This window comes from Chiloscyllium plagiosum, unplaced genomic scaffold (genome assembly GCF_037043375.1).
Source record: "Chiloscyllium plagiosum isolate Xiang-an unplaced genomic scaffold, Cpla_swu_hap1 HiC_scaffold_45, whole genome shotgun sequence".
Classification (NCBI taxonomy): Eukaryota; Metazoa; Chordata; class Chondrichthyes; order Orectolobiformes; family Hemiscylliidae; genus Chiloscyllium; species Chiloscyllium plagiosum.
The window spans coordinates 24197265-24222839 of record NW_028270183.1 but is presented as its reverse complement, the minus strand read 5'-3'; the positions used below and the strand labels follow the sequence as shown (position 1 = coordinate 24222839).

The following is a 25575-nucleotide window of genomic DNA, read 5'->3' as shown; positions in this document are numbered from 1 at the left end:
TGTTCTATTTTCACTGTTTATTCGCGGTATTTGCTTAATCAGACCTTTGTGTATATGTGGTACAGCATAATTAAGTCAAGTTTGGATAGGCTGTGTTACGTAGGGGTTCTTTATTATGCTCCTTATGTTTCATTGTGTAATTTTATAAATAGATCTTTATCTGTTTTAAAACCTGGTTGTCAACCGAGCTAACTTACTCCGGGTAATTTTCATGGTACACCTGCCGAAGCAAAAAAAATGCAAAGCTGTTGTCTGAGCTGCCTGCTTAACAATGTTTTGAATGGTCTGGCCCAGTCCATAGCAAGGCAATGGTAGAAAGTAGGCTGAGTGAGAAAGAGTGATGTGAAGTAAATCCATCTGTTTAAGCATATTCAACCATTGCCTAATGTTGATGAGGAGAATGTAGAATGTGTTTTCATGACATTTGAGACGGTGGCTAAGCCAATACAGTGACCAGTGATCATATGAGTCTTGCTGATCTGAAAACGGTGGAAGGTTGTGCTCGTGAGATATTCGCATCACCATCAGAGAAGATATCAGAAGAGTATGAGGAGGTGAAGAAAGCAATCTTTTGTGCATATGATCTTGCGCCAGAAGCCTACAATGTAAATTGAGTTTGAAAGAATCAGTCAAAGCAGTTTTGACAGGTGGATAAGGAGACTGAAGACAGATCAAACATATGACATTGTTCACAAGATGAGTTTTTGGAGGAGTTCCTGATGTAATGAGAAATAATATGGAAGAGCAAAGAGCTAAAACAGCAAAATTAGCAGTTGAAGGTAGCAAAGATTGATGAAAACCTGGCTTCCAATATCAATTTCAATCCGTAAGGGATAGAAATCGGGAAAAGAAAGATACACAGGTCGTAAGAGAAAATAAGATCTCGATGCAGATACTGAAGATTGCTTTCCACAGGATAAAAGAAGGGGAAAGCGAAGTTAGAAGGCTCAGGTGTTTTCACTGAAATAAAGTAGGCCACATGAAGTCAAAGTGTTGGTATTTTTGAAAAAAAAAGGCACAGGGAAGACGAATGTAGAAAAACAGGAAATAGCATTGAATTTAGTTCAACTATTAAAGGAAAGCAAAGTGGAAGTGCAAAACTGCACCAGAATGTATTGCCAGATTGGAGGTTGGTTCAGAAGGAAGAACCAGATCTTCTGAAAACATCTACTTCTGAAGGTAAGGAGCACGCGCAGAGAGCAAGAGCAAAAGGTTGTGAAGATGGAATATTAACAGATGCGGGATCGTGTCAATATTTGATAATGAGAGATGAGGATATATGTAACTCAGAAGGACTATTTACAGAGGGGAAAAAAGGGGTTAATTTTCATTCATAGCGACACAACAAGAGCTCCATTAAGGAGAGCGTGGTTGGAGTATCTGGTGAACAGTGGAGTAGTGGTGGTAGGAGCACTGGAGCAACTATTGTCTTCAGGAATTAAATGTATCCTTTGTAACAATATAGTTGAATCAAAGATAGGAGTGCTGTCTACTGTGTTGGAAAATGCAGTGGAAAAGCAGGCAACTGAGGTATTACAGGAAGTATATCCTGAGACTTCCTTCGACTATGTGATTACAAGGTCACCAAGCCATTCATTGAAACAGGATGAGAATTCAAAGAATACAGGTAAGGAGTTGATGTACAATTAACAGTGGTCATGTTTGATCGAATGTTTGAAACAAAACAAGGACAGTTGGAGGACAAAGTGGTTATATTTAGTTCAGAGAAATTAACTGGGACACTGCACAAAGATGTGTTCTGAACAACTGAAGCAAATTGACTGAAAAGGGTACACAGAGGAGAAATCTGAGTGTATCTCACAATGATAATATCTTCAAAAATTATGTTGTGAAGACGAAATAGAGACCACCACATATTCAAGTCTATGGGAAATGCACTGAAGTTCATGAAGTTGCATTTACAGTGAGTAATTGAAAGGAAATTTTGTGGATAGCACATGAATTATCAATGGGAAGTCACATAGGGAAAAGAAATCTCAAGCAAAAACGCAAAAGCATTTTTTTTTAATTGGCCTAGACTGCATAAGGATGCAATTGAATCTGACGGGACATGTCAGACGTGTTAGGTAATTGGAAAACCTTAAGAAATAATAAAACCGGCATCCTTAATGCCAAAAACTGCATTTGGGAAAAAGTTTTACAAGGGTATTAAATGAATTTGGAAGACACCTACCTCAAAAAAAATGTATTCATCAGTATTCATTCACGATTATGGACATTCCACTGTATTTCCAGAGCCACACTATTACATAGTATCTCAGCAAAAAGGATTCTGGAACAGCTATTCAAATTTTGAGCTCAATACGAACTACCCAGAGATATAGAATCAGATCAACGGTCAGATTTTGCATCAAATTAATTTAGGGAAATTGTTAATTGCTGAGGAATAAAACAATTCAAAGTAACTGCATACCCTGCAGAAGTGCAGGAACCATTAGACAGGTGGCATCAAAGTTTAATAATCATGTTGGGGGCTAATAGCCAAGATTATCCAAATGATTAGGGTGAAGGGATTCCATTCGTACTTTTTGCCATTCGGGGCATACCAAATGACTCGAACAACTTCAACCCATTTGAATTATTTTTTGTGCATCATGTGAAAGGACCACTGAAATTAATTAAAGAGAAGTTAGTGAGTCAGAATTTGGGACCACATATTCAGACTACATAAACAATTTTAGAGAACGATTAAATAGAACGGGGGAGTTGGGCAGTTAATATTTAAAATATCATAGCGCACGTTGAAACAGGAAGCAGACAAGAAATTAGAAACTCGCAATTTTGCTAATGGAGAAAATATGTCAGATTTACTTCCAGTGCTAGGTAAACCTTTTTGAACATATTTTAGTGACTATATCAAGTCAAAAGGAAATTGAGTGATTTGAATTATTTGATAAGAACCCCAGACATAAAGAAATATTGCAGAGTGTGTGATGGCTTCTGTTGAAACAATACTCTGACACAGAAGGAAAAGAAGAGGAGAATGTGTTACTGATTACAACACAGAGTAATGAACCAAGTTCAGAGCATTCTGAATTGGACATTCCTCAAATTAAATTCAAAAATGGGGTGGTTCTCAAAAATAACTGGAATAAGTCGTTCAGTTATCTTCCAGAGGAAAATCAAGATGACATAATAGAGTTAGCGTATGGGGAGATATGTGGGAATACGCTGGGAATTACAACTCTAGTTATGAATGACATAGATACAGGAAATGCTGTTCCAATCATGCAACATCCTTAACCCTCTAAAGTTGGCACAGGTTCAAAAGAGATTGAATGTGTGTTCGAAGGCAATATAATCGAAATTAGTTGCAGTAACTGAAGCTAACCCAAGGTAGTAGTAAAAAGAAACACAATGATACCCCATGGTTATGTGTGCAGTATCACAAAGTCAATGCAGTCACAAAGTTTAATCAATAACTGATTCCTTGTTGAGGAGTTAGTAATACCGTCGATGAAAAGAACTTTGTAACAATTTCTGCAATTGACTGTTTTTTTTAAAACAATCATACTTAATTTTGGCATTATGGATGATCAATTGAACGGTCTATTGTAGACGCGCAAAATATTTCAGTGCATGGCACACTGTCAGAAGACATTTCACAGCCTGAAAGGTGTGTTAACAACTGCTGCAGTGTTTGCCACACCTACATATACAAAATGAATCGAAGTGGCTATCGATGCGAGTGATGTGGATGTCCCTGCTGCAGTCTTGTAAGGGAACGACGAGAAGACAGGAAGATCTATCTGATATTTTTCTAGGAAATTTAATTTTCATCAACAGAAGTATTCCACAATTGAGAAAGACTCCTTGAGTTTGGTGTTGGTGCTGCAAAGTATCAACAATTTTATTGCCAGCAATACTGCTGAGACAATTATATGTACTAATCATGACACATTCAAGGTTTTGCAGTAATTTTAGGAGAAAATATCTTGATTTTAGGAACTTAGCGCTGCAGTCAGTAATTTCAAAATTATAGACGTCAGGATAAGAAAAGGTAATTACTGAAGTGTTGTCAAGACTGGGATGCAAAAAGACAGAGATGTTTATTGGCAGAAGTAAACAGACTGAAATAGAACATAGTGGCAAATGTTTGCACGCTTGGAATCATGTAAATAATAGGTTTGGTAATGCACGAATACAGTATGACTAAGAGTTTTGAAGTGAAGCCATTTTAAATACTAAAGGTTCTTATTTTAAGGGGGTGGTGTGACGATCGTGTCACTTGAAAACAGTTAGTTTGTCCTTAGTTTTTTTTAAAAGAGAGGTTGAGAAGGTAGATATGTCGAACAGTCTAGGGTGTTTACCAGTTTCACAATGAAAGGGGAGTGACTATTTCTCACAATGCAGGATTTATAGATTTTTTTGCTGCAGCAATCACCAGATGTTTGAGCGCTGGAGCTTCAGTAAAGGATTCCACTGTCTCTCTCTGAAATCTGTCTTTGGATGTTGTTCCTTCATACGTGTAACAACGTGTGATTGAATCTATTTTTTTGGCAAGAGGGGTGCTTACTGGATATCACTGCATTGGAATTGTTAATTAGTAATACTGAATCTTAAAAAGTCAGCTAAGTTTTCTAAACGTTTAAACAAGCGCAGAAGGGGGAAGGAACCTTTGGTGCAGTTCCATTGCACAGAGGATGTGAGCATGGAGGACATGGACAGGATTTACTGGGTGTAGGTGTGCCTACTTCAATGCCAGGAATATCCAGTATAACGGAGGTGGTTTTGCAGCATGTATAGGTACCTGGGATTTCGATGTTGTAGCAATTTCGGAGACGTTGGTGGATCAGGGTCAGGAATGAATGTTCCACAGTCCAGGGTTTAAATCTTTCATTAAGATTAGGGAAAGTGGTAAAAGAGGGGGAGGAGTGGCTTTGTTAGTCAAGGACAGTATAACAGTGGGTGAAAGAACATTTGACGAGGACTCATCTAACGAGTTGGTATGGGCTGAGGTTAGAATCAGGAGGCAAGAGATCACACTGCTGAGAGATTTTAATAGGCATCCACAAAGTTCCAGGATTGTGGAGGACAGCATTGCTAAAACGATTCTGGGTCAGAGTGAAAGGAGTCAGATGGATCATTTATTGTCCAATGTGTTCAGGAGGGTTTCCTGACACAATATGTTGAAGATCCAACAAGAAAGTAAGCCACACTGGATCTGGTACTTGGTAATAAACCAGGCCAGGTGTTTGACTTAGTGGCACGTAAGCATCTGCACAGACTGACCATAATTCAGTTACATTCACTTTAGCAATGGAAAGGGATAGGTACATGCCACAGGGCAAGAGTTACAGATGGGAGAAGGGCCATTATAATGCGATTACGCAAGATGTAGGAGGCAAAGAATGGGATTGCAAAATGCATGGAATGGGAATAATTGAAATGTGAAGCTGGCTTAAGGAACAGATATTGTGTGCCGTTGACAGGTACGTCACTGTCAGGCAAGGAGCAAGTGATAAGGTAAGGGAACCGTTGTTTACTAAACAAATGGTGTCGTTTGTTAAGTGGACGACTGAGGCTCATGTGACGTTAAAACGAAATGGTTCAGAAGAGGCGAGGGAGAGTTACAGATTAGCTAGGAAGGATTTATCGAGAGAGTCAAGAAGAGCAAAGAGGGGTCATGAGCAATCTTTAGCAGGTAGAATAAAGAGGAACACTAAAGGTTTCTAGAGGTATGTGAGGAATAAAAGGATGACTAGGGTAGGAATGCGGCCAGTCAAAGATAGAAGTGGGATGTTGTGTGTGGAACATGTGGAGATTGGAGATGTGCTAACTAAATATTTCTTATCTGTTTTCACTCACGAAAAGGAGAATATTGTAGAGGAGAATACTGAGATACAGGCGATTAGACTAGAAAGGATTGAGGTTAGTAAGGAGAAGGTGTTATCAATTGTAGAATATGTGAAAGTAGTTATGTCCGCTGGACCGGATGGATTTATCTGAGGATTCTCTGGGAAGATAGGGACGAAATGGCGGTCCCTTTGATCATTATCTTTGATTCGTCATTTTCTAAAAGGTTTAGTATCAGTGGACTAGAGGATTGAAAATGTTGTGCCCTTGCTCAAGAAGGGCAATAGAGAGAGACCCAGAAAATTATAGACCAGTGAACCTTATGTCTGTTGTCGGAAAAGTTTTGGAAAGGATTATAAGAGATAGCATTTATAATCATCTATCAAGCAACTATTTGATTGGAGATAGTCAACATGGTTTTGTCAAGAGCAGGTCATGTCTCACAAACCTCATTGTGTTTTATGAGAAGGTGGCCAAGCATTTGGATGAGAAGAGGGCAGAGAACATGGTATACAAGGACTTAAGTGAAACCTTTGACAAGGTTACTGTTGGGGAAACGTTAACATTATTTGTCTGGAAGCCATTTTCCTGATTCGGCTGAGAGTTCCATTTTGTGTCCCCAGCCAGAACTTTGCTGGCGATGCATTCCTTATGAGGTAATGTGAACGGTTTTCCTTATCTTCCTTCTCAAGATAGTGTCTCCTCCCTTTGCTGAATGGTCAGCGCAGGCTGTAGAACCAGTCAAGCTGACATAGACTTTCCAATTAGTCCCCTTCCTTCTCTAGTTATTGTCTCATTCAGCCAATTAGGGATATATCTGCTTAGTCTTTGCAATCTGCTTAACTAGAGCAAGTGGTGATACCACTTAATCTGTCCACTTGTGGAATGCATAATAGTGCTTTAGTTTTGAACATAATGACTAACCTCTAATTTAATACCAACTTCTAAGCATGCCAAACTGTGTAATTAACAATCTGCTCCTGTCTGCTTTCTCTACATAATTCTTTAGAATCCTGATGCACTTCGGAATAACACCGAGCCACAGTTAGGACGGTGAATTCCCCATGATATATCCTGTAATAAACTAATCAGTTCGCAAGGTCCAAGTCTCGAGAGCTTTCTTCAACAGTTACACATGGTACATTTTTGGAGAAAATGCAGAGGCATGTGATCGAGGGAGATTTAGCAATTTGGATTAAAAATTGGCTTTCTGTAAGAAGGCAGCGAGTGGTGGTTGATGGAAAATGTTTAGCCTGGAGTCTGGTTACTAATGGGCTGCCACAAGGATCTGTTTTTGGATCACTGTTGTTTGTCATTTTTCGATGCAGGCGTAGGTGGATGGATTAGTAAGTTTGCAGATGACACTAATCTCGGTGGAATAGTGGACAGTGCGGAAGAATGTTGCAGGTCGCAGGGGGACTTGAGTAAACAGCAGAATTTGGCTGAGCGGTGACAAATGGAGTACAATGCAGATCAATGCGAGGTGATCCACTTTGCGAAGAATAACAGGAAGGCAGAAATCTGAGTCAATGGAAAGATTCTTGATAGTGTGGATTTGAAGAGGGCCCTTGGTGTCCATATCCATAGATCCCTGAAAGTTGGCATCCAGATAGATAGTGCTGTCAAGAAGACATATGGTGTGTTAGGTTTTATTGGTAGAAGGATTGAAATCCAGAACCGTAATGTCATGCTGCAATTGTACAAAACGGTCTTGTGGCCTCATTTGGAATATTGTGCACAGTTTTGGTCTCCCCATTACACTAAGGACGTGGAAGCATTGGAAAAGGTGCAGAGGAGATTTACCAGGATGTTGTCTGGTCTGGAGGGAAGGTCTTATGAGCAAAGGCTGAAGGACTTGGTTCTGTTCCCATTGGAGAGAAGAAGGCTGAGAGTGGATTCAATAGAGACATACAAGATGATCAAAGGATTAGATACGGTGGACAGTGACAGTCTTTGTTTCCCGAGGATGATGGCTTTGGTTTGTACGAGAGGGCATGGCTGGAAATTGAGGGATGATAGATTTAAGACAAATGTCAGAGGTGGTATCTTTACTCAGAGAGTTTTAAGGGTGTGGAATGCCCTGCCAGACAATGTACTTAACTCAGCCACATTAGGTCATTTAACCCGTCCTTGAATAAGCAAATTAATGATGATGGAATACTGCAGGGGGATGGGCTTAGATTAGTTCTCAGGTTGGCACAACATCAAGGGCCGAATTGCCTATTCTGTGCTGCATTTTTCTATGTTCTTGATTCTATTTTGCATTTCAATGACTTTTGTGCTGAATACGGAAAAAATGTTACTAAGATTACTTTTAAAGGGAATTTCAAAAATATAATCACATCTCAAACGGTGTACAATGATTTGTTGGCAGGCAGACTTTCCTGTTCTTTTCCTTTCTCATGTGCTTCTTTTGTTTCCTATTCAATTTCTTTTTTTCTCTCTTCCAGTTAACTTGACTGTGATTGTGATCCTTCCTCAAAGGCTTTGTTGTCTCTCAACATGTATCAATATTTATCTGGTCTCCATTGTGATGGCACATCCCTCAGTGATGGCTATCACGCCAGTAATAAGACTCATTATTATTAGTATTCTCAGAAGTATTCTCAGAATAGTAAGTATTTTCAGAACTTACTTTGGACCCAATTTCTTCTATATAACTCCCATTTTCAGGTTCTAGACTGCCTTGATACTGCAGCACTTGATAGTTCAGCTTGGATATTTGTTGCTTTCACAGTTGATCGAATTGTGGCCATTTGTTGCCAGACATTTAAAACTAAATGTTGCACGATCAAAGTAACAATATGGTTTGTATAACATGATTTCACATCAGCCTATCTAAAATTTCTTTGTTATATTTCGCACATGAATCTTTATACATAATTAACAATATGCCCGCTTTCTGTAACGTAAAATCTGTCGTTTATAATTCCCCAACATTGGCTGCGTACTCGTAGATTCAGACCAGTTTATTCCCTTCACTCACATTCATTCTGGGTTTACTGCTCAATGCTCTGAGCAAGAAGCATTTATTCCTCACTGGTCGTCATTTGGAGGCTGAAGTGGTTTATACTAACCATGAAAAGAAAACGTTTTGTGCAGGACGCTTGATCCCCATGCCCATCCTAACCTTTATCATTCAGGCTGAAACACCGTTTTTATCTTTCCAATAAAATTACTTATTGCACCCCATTTCTCCTACCTCAATCTTTATTCATACACTTGAGGATGACAAGAACATCTCCACTCTTTGGCAATTCTTTGAGTTTTCATAAATTTTTCTTCTATCTGAGAGAGAAACTAAATATTTTATTCATCACACATCATCAAAGACAAAGAAGAATCTAAGATTTGTGCAAACTACCTTCCCATTAGTGTGCCACATATTAGTGTAAGTGTCACGCGGTACCTTTGCAGAGAGGCTAACGCATCCCTGAGACTGATTCCGGATGTATGTACAATCTAGTGTTGTGCAGATTCACTTGAAAAATCGTACTTAATGCTGATAGCTGAATATTAAACATCTACAGGAAAATTTATGACACTGAGGAGAATTCACAACACAGCCAAGTAGATGGTTATCACTGTTGTGTTAGCATTGGTTAGAATAGATATAAGAAGTCCCCTGTCTGGTCCACGTTAGGATGAATTCACTTGCTTGGGCAGTGTTCTTGAAGCAACACCGGAAGCTTTATAAATTGTCCTAACTCCCCATGTCATTAGAGACGAGAGGCTGGTTGGGCTATTGTTGTCTCCCAGTGCCAAAGATGTTCATTCGCATCCTCTCGCTACTGGCTCATCTCAACTCCCTGTTGCCCGAGGACTCAATTGCCCCAAATACATTGTTGGCTGCGTTTTGCATTTCAAGTGTTTAGACACAGCTAAAGCCACACTGAGGTGGAGCCATTCTCCTGTCCAATCTGCTATGACTGTTTGGCCTGCTAGTCCCTACTGCATGTGAAACACAGTCCCAAAATTTCCCTGAACTTTGATACCTGACAACTTGATGTCTGGCATTTCAGTCAACAGACCCAAAATGGGGACTTTACTGGCACTCTTCAAGAGCATGAAGCAATTATCCTGTTAATTATACCTGCTGAAACAGCGAAAAATCCACAACATCAGGAGAACGTTCTCATGCTAATTCATTGGAATTTATTCCATTCACTTCCCCTCACAGTGAGACATTAGCATTCATTCATGAAATGTTCAATGGAAAAATGTGTGCTTTTAGTGAAGAATAATTTCAGGTTTGTCGTGACTTCCAGTAGATATATTTCTTTTGGCGAATGTAAAGATGTTTCGAGCTTTAAAATTAATGTACTATCACGTTTATAACTGGGAGACGCAGGTGTTGGACTGGGGTGTACAAAGTTAAAAATCACACAACACCAGGTAATAGTCCTACAGGTTTATTTGGAGGCACTAGCTTTTAGAGCACTGCTCCTTCATCAGGACATGTTGGACAATAACCTGGTATTGTCATGTTAGACAATAACCTGGTGTTGCGTGATTTTCAAGTCAGATTTATGGACCTAATCAAAGTAAAAATGATTGATAAATATATACTATGGACATGGAATATAACAGATTGAGTCTGAAAGTAACATGAATCAAGGTTAATTTGACTCATTGTTTGATATATTGTCACGTGTAGCCATCCAAGGCCCTAAAGGAGCCTTCCACATCCATCAAAGTTTTACCTGCACATCCACCAATAAAATCTATTGTATCCATTGCTCCCGATGCGGTCTCCTCTAGGGAACATCTCCGGGACACCCACACCAATCAACCACACCGCCCTGTGGCCCAACATTTCAACTCTCCCTCCCACTCTGCCGAGGACATGCAGGTCCTGGGCCTCCTTCACCACCGCTCCCTCACCACCAGACGCCTGGAGGAAGAATGCCTCATCTTCCACCTCGGAACACTTCAACCCAGGGCATCAATGTGGACTTCAACAGTTTCCTCATTTCCCCTTCCCCCACCTCACCCCAGTTCCAAACTTCCAGCTCAGCACTGTCCCCATGACTTGTCCTGACTTGTCCTACCTGCCTATCTTCTTTTCCACCTATCTACTCCACCCTCCCCCCGCCCCCGACCTATCACCTTCATCCCCTCCCCCACACTCACCTATTGTACTCTATGCTACTTTCTCCCCACCCCACCCTCCTCTAGATTATCTCTCCACCCTTCTGGCTCTCTGCTTGTATTCCTGATGAAGGGCTTTTGCCCGAAACGTCGATTTTACTGCTCCTCCGATGCTGCCTGAACTGCTGTGCTCTTCCAATTCCTATCCTAATCACTATTTTATTCCTCACAAACCTTTAGAAAGCTTTAGAGTTCTCCTTTATTCTACCTGCTAAAGACTGCTCATATTCCCTCTTTGCTCTTCTTAATTCTTTTTAAAAGTCCTTCCAACTAGTCTGTAACTCTCCATTGCCTCCTCTGAACCATTTTGTCTTAGCGCTCGATATGCCTCCCTTTTAACAAAAGGTACAATTTCTTTAGTAAACCACGTTTTCCTTACCTTATCACTTCCTCCCTGCCTGACAGGGACAGAGCTATCAAGGACACGCAATGTCTGTTCCTTAAGCCAATTTCGCACTTCGACTGTCCCCATTCCCTGCATTTTGCTACCCCATTCTATGCCTCCTAAGTCTTGCCTAATCGCATTACAATTATCATTCACCCATCTATATTTCTTTCCCTGTGGCATGTACCTAACCCTTTCTGTCACTGAACTAAATATAACCAGATTATGGTCAGTCGCTTGAAAGTGCTCACTTACTAAATCAACACCTGGCCTGGTTTATTACAAAGTACCAGATCCAGTGTGGCCTCCCCTCTTGTGGGCCCTTCGACATACTGTGTCAGGAAACCCTCTTACACACAGCTAAAGCCACACTGAGGTGGAGCCATTCTCCTGTCCAATCTGCTATGACTGTTTGGACAAAAAAAAACTTCCATCTGATGTACGAGAGTTATCGCACTTCCTGTGAATGTTGGGGCAAGTTAAACACCCCATAATGACCACCCTGTTCTTTTCACTCCTACTCAGAGTCGTTTTGCCAATGCTCTCCTCCACATCCCTGGTACTTTGCGGAGGCCTATTAAAGTCTCCCAGGGGTGTGATCTCTCCCCTCCTTTTTCTAACCTCAGCCCATACTACCTCAGTTGTCAAAAGTTATTTCACCGACCTTTATACTATCCTTGACTAACAGAGCCACACCTCTCCCTCTTTTAACACCTTCCCTGATCTTAATGAAAGATCTAAATCCTGAATTCTTCAACATCCATTCCAGACCCTGCTCTGTCCAAGTCTCCAAAATGGCCATAGCATAGAAATCCCAGGTACCTATCCATGCTGCAAGCTCACCTACCTTATTCCGGATAATCCTGCGTTGAAGTAGACACACTTCAAACCAGTTTGCTATCTGCCAGCACACTCCTGTGACCGTGAAATCCTGTCCATGTCCTCTGTGCTCACATCCTTTGGGTAATGGAACGACACCAAAGTTTCCCATCCCCTGCTAAGCTAGTTGAATAATTTCGAAAATTTAACCGACCTGATACATTAAAAATTACTAATTAACAATTCCAATGCAGTAACATCCCGTTAACACCCCCTCTTGCCAAAAAGGTAAACTCAATCACACGTTGTTCCACGTATGAAGGAACAACATCCAAAGAGAGATATCAGAGAAAGACAGTAGAATCCTTTACTGAAGCTCCAGCGCTCAAACAAATCGTGACCTGTCCAGCAAAAAAAATCTATAAATCCTGCACTGTGAGAAATGCTCACTCCCCTTTCACTGTGAAACCGGTTAAAAACAGAAACTCTTCGATATCTCTGACTGTGCAACCTCTCGTAAGAAAAACGACAAAATTACCTTTTCCAAGTGACACCATCGTCACACCTTCCCCCTTAAAACTAACAGAATTCATCATTTAAAATGGTTTCATTTCAAAACCCTCAGTCTCACACTATTAAAGCACAACCATGCATAACTATTACATGATTCCAAACAGTTGCCATGATATTGTATTTCAGTCTGTTTACTTCTGCCAAGAAACACCTCTGTATTCTTTTTCATCCCAGTCTTGACAACATTTCAGTAATTCCAATTTCTCATCACGACATGTGCATAATTTTGAAATTAATGACTGTAGTGATAAGTTCCTAAGTTCAAGAGTTTTTGAACTAAAATTAAGCCAAAATAAATGTTAATGGTTCATGATCAGTACATACAATTGTCTCATCAGTATTGCTGGCAAAAATACTGTTAAAACTTTGCAGCACCAACACCAAGCTCGAGGACTCGTTCTCAATTGTGGAATATTTATGTTGATAAATATTTAATTTCCTAGACAGAACTTTATATCTTCTCAAGAATGCATCACTCGCCTCGATAGCGATCTTGATTCACTTCATGAAATTAGGCGTGGCTATCACTGGGGCAGTTGTTAACACACCTTTCAGGTTGTGAAATGACTTCTGACAGTGTGCCATTCACTGAAATATTGTGCACTTCTGCAATAAGTCGTTCAGTCGATTAGTCACAATGCCAACATTAAATATGACTATTTGATAAGCCCACTCAATAGCAGAAATTGTTGTAAGGTTCTGTTCGTCGATGGTCTGACTAACTTTCCAATAAGTAATCAGATATTAATTAAACTTTGTAACTGGATTGCCTTTTTGAATGTGTACACATAACCGTAGGGTACCACTGTGCTTTTTTTTTAAACTATTTCCATGGGTGATCTTCACTTGCTGCAACTTATACTGTCTTTGAACATGCATTCAATCCCTTCTGAACCTGTGCCAACTTTAGAGGGTTAAGGATGTTGCATAACTGAAGCAGCATTTCCTGCATCTACGTATTCATAATTAGATTTGTACTTCCCAGCATATTTCTACATAAGTTCCCATATGATGACTCGTTCATGTCATTTCGATTTTCCTCGGGAAGATAGCTGAACAACTGATTATTTTTATTGAGAACTACCGATTTTTAAAATTTTAATTTGAGGAATGTCCAATTCAAAATCCACTGAACTTGATTCTTCACTCTGTGGTTGCAATCAGGAACACATTCTCCTTTTCATTTCCTTTCATGTCAAAATATCATTTGAGCATATTCACATGACACGCTCTGTAACGTTTCTTTATATCTCGAGTACTTGTCAAATAATTCAAATGACTCAATTTCCTTTCGACTTGATAAAGTCCACTAAAACTTGTTCTAAAACGGTGTACCTATCACTGGAAATAAATCTGACACTTCTGTATTAGCAAAATTGCAAGTTTCTGATTTCTTGTCTGCTTCCTATTTCACCTTACGCTATGACAGTTTAAGTGCTGTCGACCCTACTTGACCACTGTATTTAATCATTCTCTAAAATTGGTTACGTGGTCCAAATATATGGTCCTAAATTCTAACTTATTATGTTATCCTTAATTAATTTCAGTGGTTATCTCACTTCATGCATAAAAGAAATACAAATAGCTTGAAGTTGCTCGATACAGTCGGTGCCTCTCTAATGGTAAAACGCACAAATGGAATCCCTTCATCCCTATCATCTGGATAATCTTTGACTATGAGCCCTCGACATAGTTTTAAATTTTGATGTCACCTGTCTAATGGTCCCTCCATTCTGCGTGGTATGCATTTAATTTGAATTGTTTAATCGAAAACTTATCTGAATTTCTTTGATGTAAAATCTGACCCTTGATCTAATTGTATTTCTGAGTTCGTAGTTCAATAGTTCGCATTGAGCACATAATTTGAGTTGCTAATTTACAATCCTTTTCCCTGCTTTTTAAGATAGTAACATTGTGGGTGCACTCTGATTTCTCCTACGTGTACGCTTTTCAGTACATTTCCTTCAGTTGTTCAGAACGCATCTTTCTGCAGTATCTCAGTTAATTTCTCTGAACTAAATATATCCACTTTATCCTCCACTTTCTCTTGCTATGTTTCAAACATTCGATTAGACATGACCTCTGATATTTCTCCATCAACTCCGTAACTGTATTCTTTGAATTCTCCTCCTGTTTCGATGGATGGCTTGGTGACTTCGTATTCTCACAGTCAAGGAAAGTCTCAGGATACACTTCCTGCAGCACCTCAGTTGCCCGTTGTTACACTGGATTTTCAAACATAGTATTCAGCACGCCGACCTTTGATCCAGCTATATTGTTATAAAATATAAGCTATATTCCTGGAGCAGATAGTTTCTCCAGTATTCCTACCACCACTGCTCCACTCTTCACCAGATCCTTCAACCTCACTCTGCATATTGGAGCTCTCGTTGTCTCAATATGAATTAAACTTAGCTGCATTTATTTTTTCTGGTGATACTCTTTCTGAGTTAAATGTAACCTCATCTGTCATCATCAAATATTGACATGATCCCGGATCTGTTAATATTGTATCTTCTTTACCTGTTGCTCTTGACCTCAGTGTATAAGCCTTACCTACGGAAAGAAATGTTTTCAGAAGGTGTCACACTTCATCTGAACCAGCCTCCGATCAGACAGTACATTCCGGTGGAGCTTTTGAACTTCCACTGGGATTTCCTTTACGATTTTAATGAAATTCACTGGTTTATCCTGTTTTCTTACATTCGTCTTCCCTGTGCCATTTTTCTTAAAGCCAACATCTTGACTTCATGTGGCCTACTTTATTTCAGTGAAACCACCTGAGCCTTTTATCTTCTCTTTCACCTTTATGAGTTTTCCTGTTACCCTGTTGCAAGTGATCTTTATTAGCTTCGCTGTGATCTCCTTTTCCCGCACTAACTGTTATTTTTCTTTTCCCAATTTCTGCCCAATAAACATTGAAATTGATATTGGAAGCCAAAGTTTCATCAGTAATTTCAACTGCCAGTCTTACCGTTTTCACTCTCTGCTCTTCCACATGAGTTCTCATTATCTCAGGAAGCGAATTTTTGAACTCCTCCAAAATATCATCTTGTGAACAACATCATACATTTAATTTGTCTTCAATACCCTTTTCTGCCTATGAAAACGATTGTTTTATTCTTTCAAACTCAATATTCGTTTGACCAGGTTTCCTCCTGATAGTGATGCAAATACCTCACTAGCACTACCTACCACGTTTTTCGGATCGCAATACTCACATGATCACTCGCAACTTTATTAGTTTTGCCACAGTCTCAAGTGAGATGAAAACGTCTTCGAAATTCTTGTCATCAAAATAAGGTAATGGTTGGATATATTTAAAAAGTTGGATTTGCTCATCATCACTATCTTTCTCACTCAGCCTACTTTCTACCTTGCCTTGTTATGGCCTGGGACGGATCACTCAAAACATGCTTAAGCAGGCAGCCCAGAGAATAACTTGATAATTTGTTTCGGCAGATGTACAGTGAAAATTACCTGGAGTAAGTTAGCTGTTTTGACTACCAGGTTTTAAAACAGACAAAAATCTACTCACAAAATTACACAATGCAACACGAAGAACAGAATAAAGAACCCCTACAGAACTCAGTTTATGCAAAGTGAACTTAATTCTGCTATTCTGAATCTACAGAACATTGCCAATAAGTAAATCCCGTGAAAAATAAACAGTGAAAATAGAACAAATGATTATAGATTGAATTTCAAAGACCAGATGGAGAGAGAGAGAGACTTTCACAACCTGTTTCCACACAGCCAACATCCCAACTAGCTCTGGACTGAACTGCTAACATAGAAAGATGACCACATCGCTTTCATTATACAGGTCTCTGCTAAAACATGACCACTTTGGCTAGAAGTCTAATCTGTCTGCATATAAACAAAAGGTCTCTCAAAATCCTTTTTTCATCTCTGTGCCAAACTCGACACCTCAGAGCCAGGAAGGTTTAATGAACCCCTGAAAAAATCAACCACGCAGTATCCTTGAGAAAAGAACAGCTTTGACAAATTAGACCGGCTTAGTGACATCTCCCCCCTTCAAAAAAAGAATAACCAATATCAAAAAATGGCTTTATCTTTAAAACCTTCAAAAACAAAGTGGTTAGTAGTCTAAAACGCACATGTACGCTCTACTAACTATACACATGCAAACATGCACAATCACATGCGAATTCAGACCGTGGCACACCCACCACCAAATGCTCCTGTATCTCATTTGAGTCTCAATAACACATCAGCAGTCACGTTTTCGAAAACTGGCATATGCACAATTGTCACATTGTATGGCTGCAACAAGCTCAACATTTAACAGTCTGGCATTTTTGTTCTTAAATTTTTCCAAAAATGAAGAATTGCTGGTAACATAAACAGTGAAATGTCGTAGTCGCATCATCACTCTTAAAGTCTGTCTCTCCACAGTTGAATATTCCTGTTGATGAATGGTCAACTTTCTGGAAAAATACCCGATGGGTCTTTCTATCCCCATGTCATCCTCCTGCAGGAGCACCGCATCGACACCTACATCACTGGCAATGATAGCCACTTTGAAAGGCTTCATGTAATCAGGAGTGGCTAATAATTGGGCAGTGGTTAACACAGTTTTTCAGACTGTCTAATGCGTTCTGACAGTCCGCTGTCCACTGAAACTTCATGCCCTTATTTTAACAATTCAGTGAGTGGAGCAGCCAGTGTCAACATTCGGCACAAACTTCTGGGAAAAACCCACTCAATCCCAGGAACCGTAATATTGTGTTTGTCATCGACGGTGTACGAAATTCCCCAATTACTTTAGTTTAGGCACCCCTTGGGGCCATTTGTCCATGTCCAATACCATGATCCAGAAAGGTGGCTTGAGCTTTGGCTAATTCACTTTTAGCTAGATTTACCAGCAAGTCTGCCCTCCGAAGTCGATCCAGCAAGTCCGACAAATGATGTAAATGTACCTTTCTCAAGATACTAAAAATCACCAGGTCATGAATGTAAACAACACAATGGGGTAACCGGGCAATGACCCTATTAGTCACTCTCTGAAATATGGCTGGAGCGGTTTACATACCAAATGACATGACTTTGAACTGATACAGTTCATTTGGCATTACGAAAACCAAAATCACCTTTGCTACCTCTGGCAGGTACTTGCCAGTATCATGTGAGCAAGTCTAACTTAGAAAGGTTAGTTGCTTGTTCCACGGTTTTGACACAGTCTTCCAACCGGGAAATTGAATAAGCATCAGCCTTTGAAATTGCCTTGACTTTGTGATAGTCCACATGTAACCATTGGGCAGCAAATTGATTTTGCACCATGACTACGGGTGAGCTGCAGTCACTGTACCTCACTTCAATTCTGCATTCTGGAAGCATGCCCCCTATCTCCTTCTGAACCTGTGCCAACGTTTAAACGGTTATGCTCTGTAAGAATGTTGCTTAATCCGAACAGCATCTTCAATCTCTAAAGCATACAAAATTACGTAAGTACTTTTAAGTTTATTTCCACATATCTCTTTCAGGTCATTTTGATTTTCTTGTGAAATGTAACTCAATAGTTTATTCCAATTTTGACAACTTCCTCATTGCCCAATTTTATTTGAAGTATGTCCAATTCAGAATCCTCTGAAGTTGGTCCTTCCTTCTGTGCTGTAAGCATTTGCCTCATCTCCTCTTGCTTTCCTTCCTTTTCAAAATAGTTTTTGAGCATATTCACATGGCACACTCTGTGAGATTTCTTCCTGTCTGAAGTCATTGTCAAGTCGTTCACGTCACCCAATTTCCTCTCGATTTTATATTGGTTACGAAACATTGCTTTTAAAGGCTCACCTGTTTCTGGAAGTAACACCAATAACTTAAGCCCAACTACAAAACTGGGAAGTAACACCAATAACTTAAGCCCAACTACAAAACTGGGAATTTCTGGTTTCCTCTCCACTTGCTGCTTCATTGTATGCTGTGATACTTCGGAATTATGTCCAGCCAACTCTCCAGCTCTGTTCAATCGTTCTATAAAACTTGACACTTATTCCAAATGTGTCTGAATTCTGACTTATCATTTTCTCTGTAATAAATTTTATTAGTCCTCCTACTTCATGCCCCAAGATTACTTCAAATGGTCTGAATTTGGCAATTAATTTGGCGTATCTCTGATCGCAAAAAAATTGAAACGGAACCCCCTCATCTTCATAATCCAGAACCTATGCCCTCAACGTGGTCATTAGTGTTTGATGCCATTTCTGTTATGCTCTCTGCGATTCTGCATGGTACGCAGAAGATTTGAATGCCTTTAGGCGCATATGATCAATAATCTCCTTGGATAGTTTAGATGTGATGTGTGATCCTTGATTTGACTGGATCTCTATTGGTAATCTCTATTAATAAAGTGACTCTTTTACAATCCTTTTAGCTGTGATGTTGAGCAACGGGATTGACTCTGAAAATCTCATTGATACATCCATCATTGTTAATAAATACTTATGACCACTTTTTGTTAGATGTAGGGGACCAATGCAATCAATCAGGACTCTTGTGAAAGGTTCCTCAAATGCCAGAATAGGTATTAAAGGTGAGGGTTTTATTATTGCATATGGATTTTTGATTAGCAAACATGTATGACACGTCAAGCAAAATTCAATTACATTCTTGTGTAGTCCAGGCCAGTCAAAACATCTTAGTGTTTTAGCCAGTGTTTTCCCTTAATTGACCTCCAAGTGGTGACACATGCACCATTCGCAGCACCTTCTTTCAATGCCCTATCGGCAAAACTATTTAGAGTCATAGAGTCATAGAGATGTACAGCATGGAAACAGACACTTCGGTCAAACCCGTCCATGCCGACCAAATATCCCAAGCCAACCTAGTCCCACCTGCTGGCAACCGGCCCATATCATTCCAAACCCTTCCTATTCATGTTCCCATCCAAATGCCTCTTAAATATTGCAATGTACCAGCCTCCACCACTTCCTCTGGCAGCTCATTCCATACATGTACTACCCTCTGTGTGAAAACGTTGCCCCTTAGGTCACTTATATATCTTTCCCCTCTCACCCTAAATCTATGCCCTCTAGTTCTGGACTCCCCGACCCCAGGGAAAAGATTTTGTCTATTTATCCCGGGAACACTTTGAACCTCTGAATATGCTCCAGGGCCTGTACATACTTTGTGTTATATGGGGCCCAAAATTACACACAATATTCTCAATGTGTTCCGACCAGAGCCTTATAGAGCCTCAAATGTAAATCCCTGCCTTTATATTCAAGTCTTTTTAAAATAAATGACGTCATGGATGTTAGTAAGGCATTTGATAAGGTTCCCCATGGTAGGCTTATGCGGAAAGTCAGGAGGCATGGGATAGAGGGAAATTTGGCCAATTGGATAGAAAACTGGCTAACCGGTCGAAGTCAGAGAGTGGTGGTAGATGGTAAATATTCAGCCTGGAGCTCAGTTACAAGTGGAGTTCCGCAGGGATCAGTTCTGGGTCCTCTGCTGTTCGTAATTTTTATCAATGACTTGGATGAGGGAGTCGAAGGGTGGGTCAGTAAATTTGCAGATGATACGAAGATTGGTGGAGTTGTGGATAGTGAGGAGGGCTGTTGTCAGCTGCAAAGGGACTTAGATATGATGCAGAGCTGGGCTGAGGAGTAGCAGATGGAGTTCAACCCTGCCAAGTGTGAGGTTGTCAATTTTGGAAGGACAAATAAGAATGCGGAATACAGGGTTAACGGTAGGGTTCTTAGTGAGGTGGAGGAACAAAGGGATCTTGGGGTCTATGTTCATAGATCTTTGAAAGTTGCCACTCAGGTGGATAGAGCTTGTAAGAAGGCCTATGGTGTATTAGCGTTCATTAGCAGAGGGATTGAATTCAAGAGTCGTGAAGTGATGTTGCAAATGTACAGGACTTTGGTTAGGCCACATTTGGAGTACTGTGTGCAGTTCTGGTCGCCTCACTTTAGGAAAGATGTGGAAGCTTTGGAGAGGGTGCAGAGAAGATTTACCAGGATGCTGCCTGGAATGGAGAATAGGTCGTACGAGGGTAGGTTGAGCGTGCTAGGCCTTTTCTCGTTGGAACGGCGAAGGATGAGGGGTGACTTGATAGGGGTGTATAAGATGATCAGAGGAATAGATAGAGTAGACAGTCAGAAACGTTTTCCCCGGGTACAACAGAGTGTTACAAGGGGCATAAATTTAAGGTGAAGGGTGGAAGGGAGAGGGGAGATGTCAGGGGTGGGTTCTTTACCCAGAGAGTGGTGGGGCATGGAATGTGCTGCCTGTGGGAGTGGTAGAGTCAGAATCTTTGGTGACCTTTAAGCGGCAGTTGGATAGGTACATGGATGGGTGCTTAAGCTAGGACAAATGTTCGGCACAACATCGTGGGCCGAAGGGCCTGTTCTGTGCTGTATTGTTCTATGTTCTATGTTCTATTGCATTTATCTCCCTACTGACTCAACCCGGATGTTAACGTTGAAAGAATCCTGAACTAGAACTCCCAAATCCCTTTGCACTTCAAACTTCTGAATTGTCTCCCCTTTAGATAATAGTTCATGTTTCTATTTTTCTTACACACAAGGATAAAGATAGATGTGTCCAATAAAGAGTGAGAGAAAGAAACTGCCTACAATTCGTTAACTGAAGGATTCTAAGATTAGGTCTAACCACATAACTTTGTTGGACCTAATGTTATCAAGATTCATTCATATATCCTGTACTGAGCTTAAGAAGGAATTTAAAAGATCCTTAAGTGATAGTTGGCAGTTAATTAATTGGCAGTTAACACTGTGCCTAGAAGAAATCGAGGACTGCAGATGCTGGAGATCAGAGTCGAGAAGTATGATGCAGTAAAAACATAGCAGGTCAGGCAGCATCTGAGGAGCAGTAGAATCAACATTTCAGGCATAAGCCCTTCATCAGGAATTTAGTGGTGGGGAAAGGGGGTTCATTGATAAATCGGTGGGGGTAGGGATGAGGGGAACGTAGCTGCAAAGGTGATGGTGAAAGGTCGGATTGGAGGGTGGAGTGTATTCATGGGAAGAAAGATGGACAGGTAGGACACTCAAGAAGGCGGTGTAAAATTGAATGGTTGAATCTGGGATGAGCTGGGGAGGGCGGGAAGAAGAGAAAACCGCGGTAATCGATCTTGATAGAATGTGGATCTCAGATAAATGCGAGTTGCTGCATTTTGGGAAAGCAAATCTTAGCAGGACTTATACACTTAATGGTAAGGTCCTAGGGAGTGTTGCTGAACAAAGAGACCTTGGAGTGCAGGTTCATAGCTCCTTGAAAGTGGAGTTGCAGGTAGATAGGATAGTGAAGAAGGTGTTTGGTATGCTTTCCTTTATTGATCAGAGTATTGAGTACAGGAGTTGGGAGGTCATGTTGCGGCTGTACAGGACATTGGTTAGGCCACTGTTGGAATATTGTATGCAATTCTGGTCTCCTTCCTATCGGAAAGATGTTGTAAACTTGAAAGCGTTCAGAAAAGATTTACAAGGATGTTGCCAGGGTTGAAGGATTTGAGCTATAGGGAGAGGCTGAACAAGCTGGGGCTGTTTTCCCAGGAGTGTCGCAGGCTGAGGGGTGACCTTATAAAGGTTTACAAAATTATGAGGGGCATGGATAGGATAAATAGACAAAGTCTTTTCCCTGGGATCAGGGAGTCCAGAACGAGAGGGCTTAAGTTTAGGGTAAGAGGGGATATAAAAGAGACCTAAGAAGCAACTTTTTCACGCAGAGGGTGTTACGTGTATGGAATGAGCTGCCAGAGGATGTGGTGGAAGCTGTTACAATTACAACATTTAAGAGGCATTTAGATGGGGACATGAATAGGAAGGGTTTCGAGGGATATGGGCCAGGTGCTGGCAGGTGGGACTAGATTGGGTTGGGATATCTGGTCTGCATGGACCGAAGGGTCTGTTTCCATGCTGTACATCTTTATGATTCTATGACTAGGATTTGACGATGGAGGAAGCCCAGGACTTTCGCATGTCCTTGGCGGAGTGGAGGGCAGTTGACGTGGTCAACCACTTGCTGTTGGAGTTCGTTGGTGTGGATGTCCCAGAGATGCTCTCTGAAATGTTCCATGAGTTGCCATCCGGACACACCAACATAGAGGTTTAAAAGCATCGAGAACAATGGGCACAGTGGATGAGGTGTTGGTAGTATATGAAAATCTCTGTTGGATGCGGAAGGATCCTTTGGGGCATTAGATGGAGTTGGGGGGACGTGTGGGCGCAGGTTTTACACCTCTTATGGTGGCAAGTGGAGGGTGCGTTGATGGGGGCGTGGTCCTAACAAGGGATTCATAGAGGCGATGGTCTCTGCAGAATGCTGATGGGGTGGGGAGGGGAATAAATCTCTGGTGGTGGGATCTGACTGTAAGTGGCGAAAATGTGTGCAATTTGCACATTTCTGGGCAGGAATGTACTTGAATGCAGTATCCTTTGCAAAAAGCCCCTAGAACGGAGATAAGATAATCAGTGAAACATCATGAAACAGTACAATATCAAGGGTTGACCACAAGCCTGTTTGTGTCTGGTTTTGCAGTCATACAGTTAGCTGAAATGCAAAAAATAGGAATAATCCATTAATATTATTGGTTTGCAAATGATTTCAAGTGCAATGAAACAGACATTAAAATATATGATTTCTTCATCTGGAGGCTCCCTATAGATGTTACCGAATATGGTGATGAAAAGTCTGACAATGAACCTTCCAGCTCAGCGAGCAAACCTACATCCAGAACCTCAACCTGAGCTACAAATCTTCTCAAATTACGAATGGTTTCTTTGTTTGGTGAAGACCGGTTTGGATTTTCACAGGGTTTCTTCCCATTGGTGTCATTTTAATAAACTCCTTGATGCTGGAAGTGAACTCCTCGGCGTTGATCGAATCATTTGGTTATTCTACCCCAACCATCACTAACTAATGTTCTCTGTCCCATTTTCTAAGCAGAATATGAAATATCTAAACCTACACTTTAGTTTCCATTTCCCAGTCATGCTACTTTTAAACGTCATCGCAAAAATCACAAATGAATATTCAACTCTTCCGAGGTGCAACTTATTCTGTTTATATATAAACCCCAGAAACCGAACCAAACTTTCAGAATCGTAGCCCCATTCAGTACAGCATTTCACCAGTCAGAATCTAACCTGATCTATTATCTTATTCTTCTCTCACTAACACGTGACGCTGGGAATAAATGCTGAGATTACTACATTTGAGGCCCTTCATTTTAATTTCTCTCCCAATTCTAGATTAGAGTGGTGCTGGAAAAGTACAGCAGTTCAGGCAGCATCCGAGGAGCACTAAAATCGACGTTTTGGGCAAAAGCCCTTCATCAGAAATACAGTATTCCTGATGAGGGGCTTTTGCCCGAAACGTCGATTGTACTGCTCCTTGGATGCTGCCTGAACTGCTGTGCTTTTACAGCACCACTCTAATCTAGACTCTGGTTTCCAGATCTGCAGTCATTGTTTTTACCTTTTCTCTCCCAATTGCCGATGTTCAACTTTTGGATTACTATCCCTTTGTTCACTTATGTCATTTGATGTCTATGCGCACTATGACAACGGGCTGTTCACCCTATTTCTCTAGAATGTCTTGCAGCCACTCTGTGTCATCCCTGACCTTGGCATCAGGGAGAGAATATACTAGCCAGGAGTCACTTCAGCAGGACAGAAACGCCTACCTGTACACTTTAATTTTGATTCTCCTATCAATATAGTCCTGCTGCTCGTTTTCTATACTTTCTGTGCAACCAAATGGAGCAGCCTTTAGTGACTAGGTATAAAATAAAACTATTGTAACTTTAAAATTAGGCCTAATATTAAGCAACCCCTTCATCCTTACAATTCACTCCTCAAAATGTCTCTTTTCACAGATATGGGCTCTCACCCATACTTGGAATGCTGAAGCCAGTTTCATTCTCTATTGATGTGAACTTGTGGAAACTAGATATTGCCATTCTCAAACTGTGATATTCCTCAGCTTTGAGTGTGTAACAATACGTTTTCAAAGATCAGTCTTGTTGTGATGAGAGCAGGTACACGAACCCTTGCCAAAGTTGGAGTCCAATGGGTAATGCCATTACTGATCAGTGTTTGGTCATTTTCTTAAGAGATCAGAGACAAGCGCTATTTGGATTTTTCTTTCACCTTTAGATAATTGCATATGCTCATGTTCTCGCTCCTAAACAGCTCTAGGATTTTGCGGAATACTGCCTTCCTCTTTTTTTTCTAAATTATGTTTAATCTGGGAAGTATCTGTTCATCCCAATTACTTGCTGCGTTTGATTGTTATGATCCTGATAGCTGCTCAGAATACCCTGTCACATTTAAAAGTTATGACATCTGCTTTATATATATGTACATTGCAAGAGCAGTGTTTCTCATGTGAAATCCAGAAAACAAAATCACTAGGTAACTAATGTCAACCTAACTAAGTAAACTCTCCACTCTTCCCTTCCTTGTGCCCTATAGCAAATGTAACCTGAACAGCGAGACACTTCCATTTGATATGGATTTATTATCCTCTAGAATTTTTATTTTGCATTACTCGATTCCACTCTGTAAAGAAGAATACAGGTGCATTCATAATCAATCCTCTCAGATTTGACAATAAACCGTCAGGACACAAACGTAACAAATGATTTATCATGACCGTTTCTGTGATGCTTCCTTCTTTATTATCTTGTAACTTTTCCTGCATCATGTTCTCGCATATTTTCACCGTCACTGACATCAGGCAGACTTTTTATATTCTAGATTTTAATCTCACTTTCGCTTTTTCTATTAAAACAGAGAACAGGTGATGCACTCTAACTAGATAGAATTAAATCTGTATAG

General features: G+C 40.5%; 1 pseudogene; it reads left to right on the top strand.

Annotated features, from left to right (window-relative positions):
• Positions 1-464: 464 nt before the first annotated feature.
• Positions 465-25575, top strand: part of LOC148136413 (uncharacterized) — a 76138-nt pseudogene continuing 51027 nt past the window's right edge.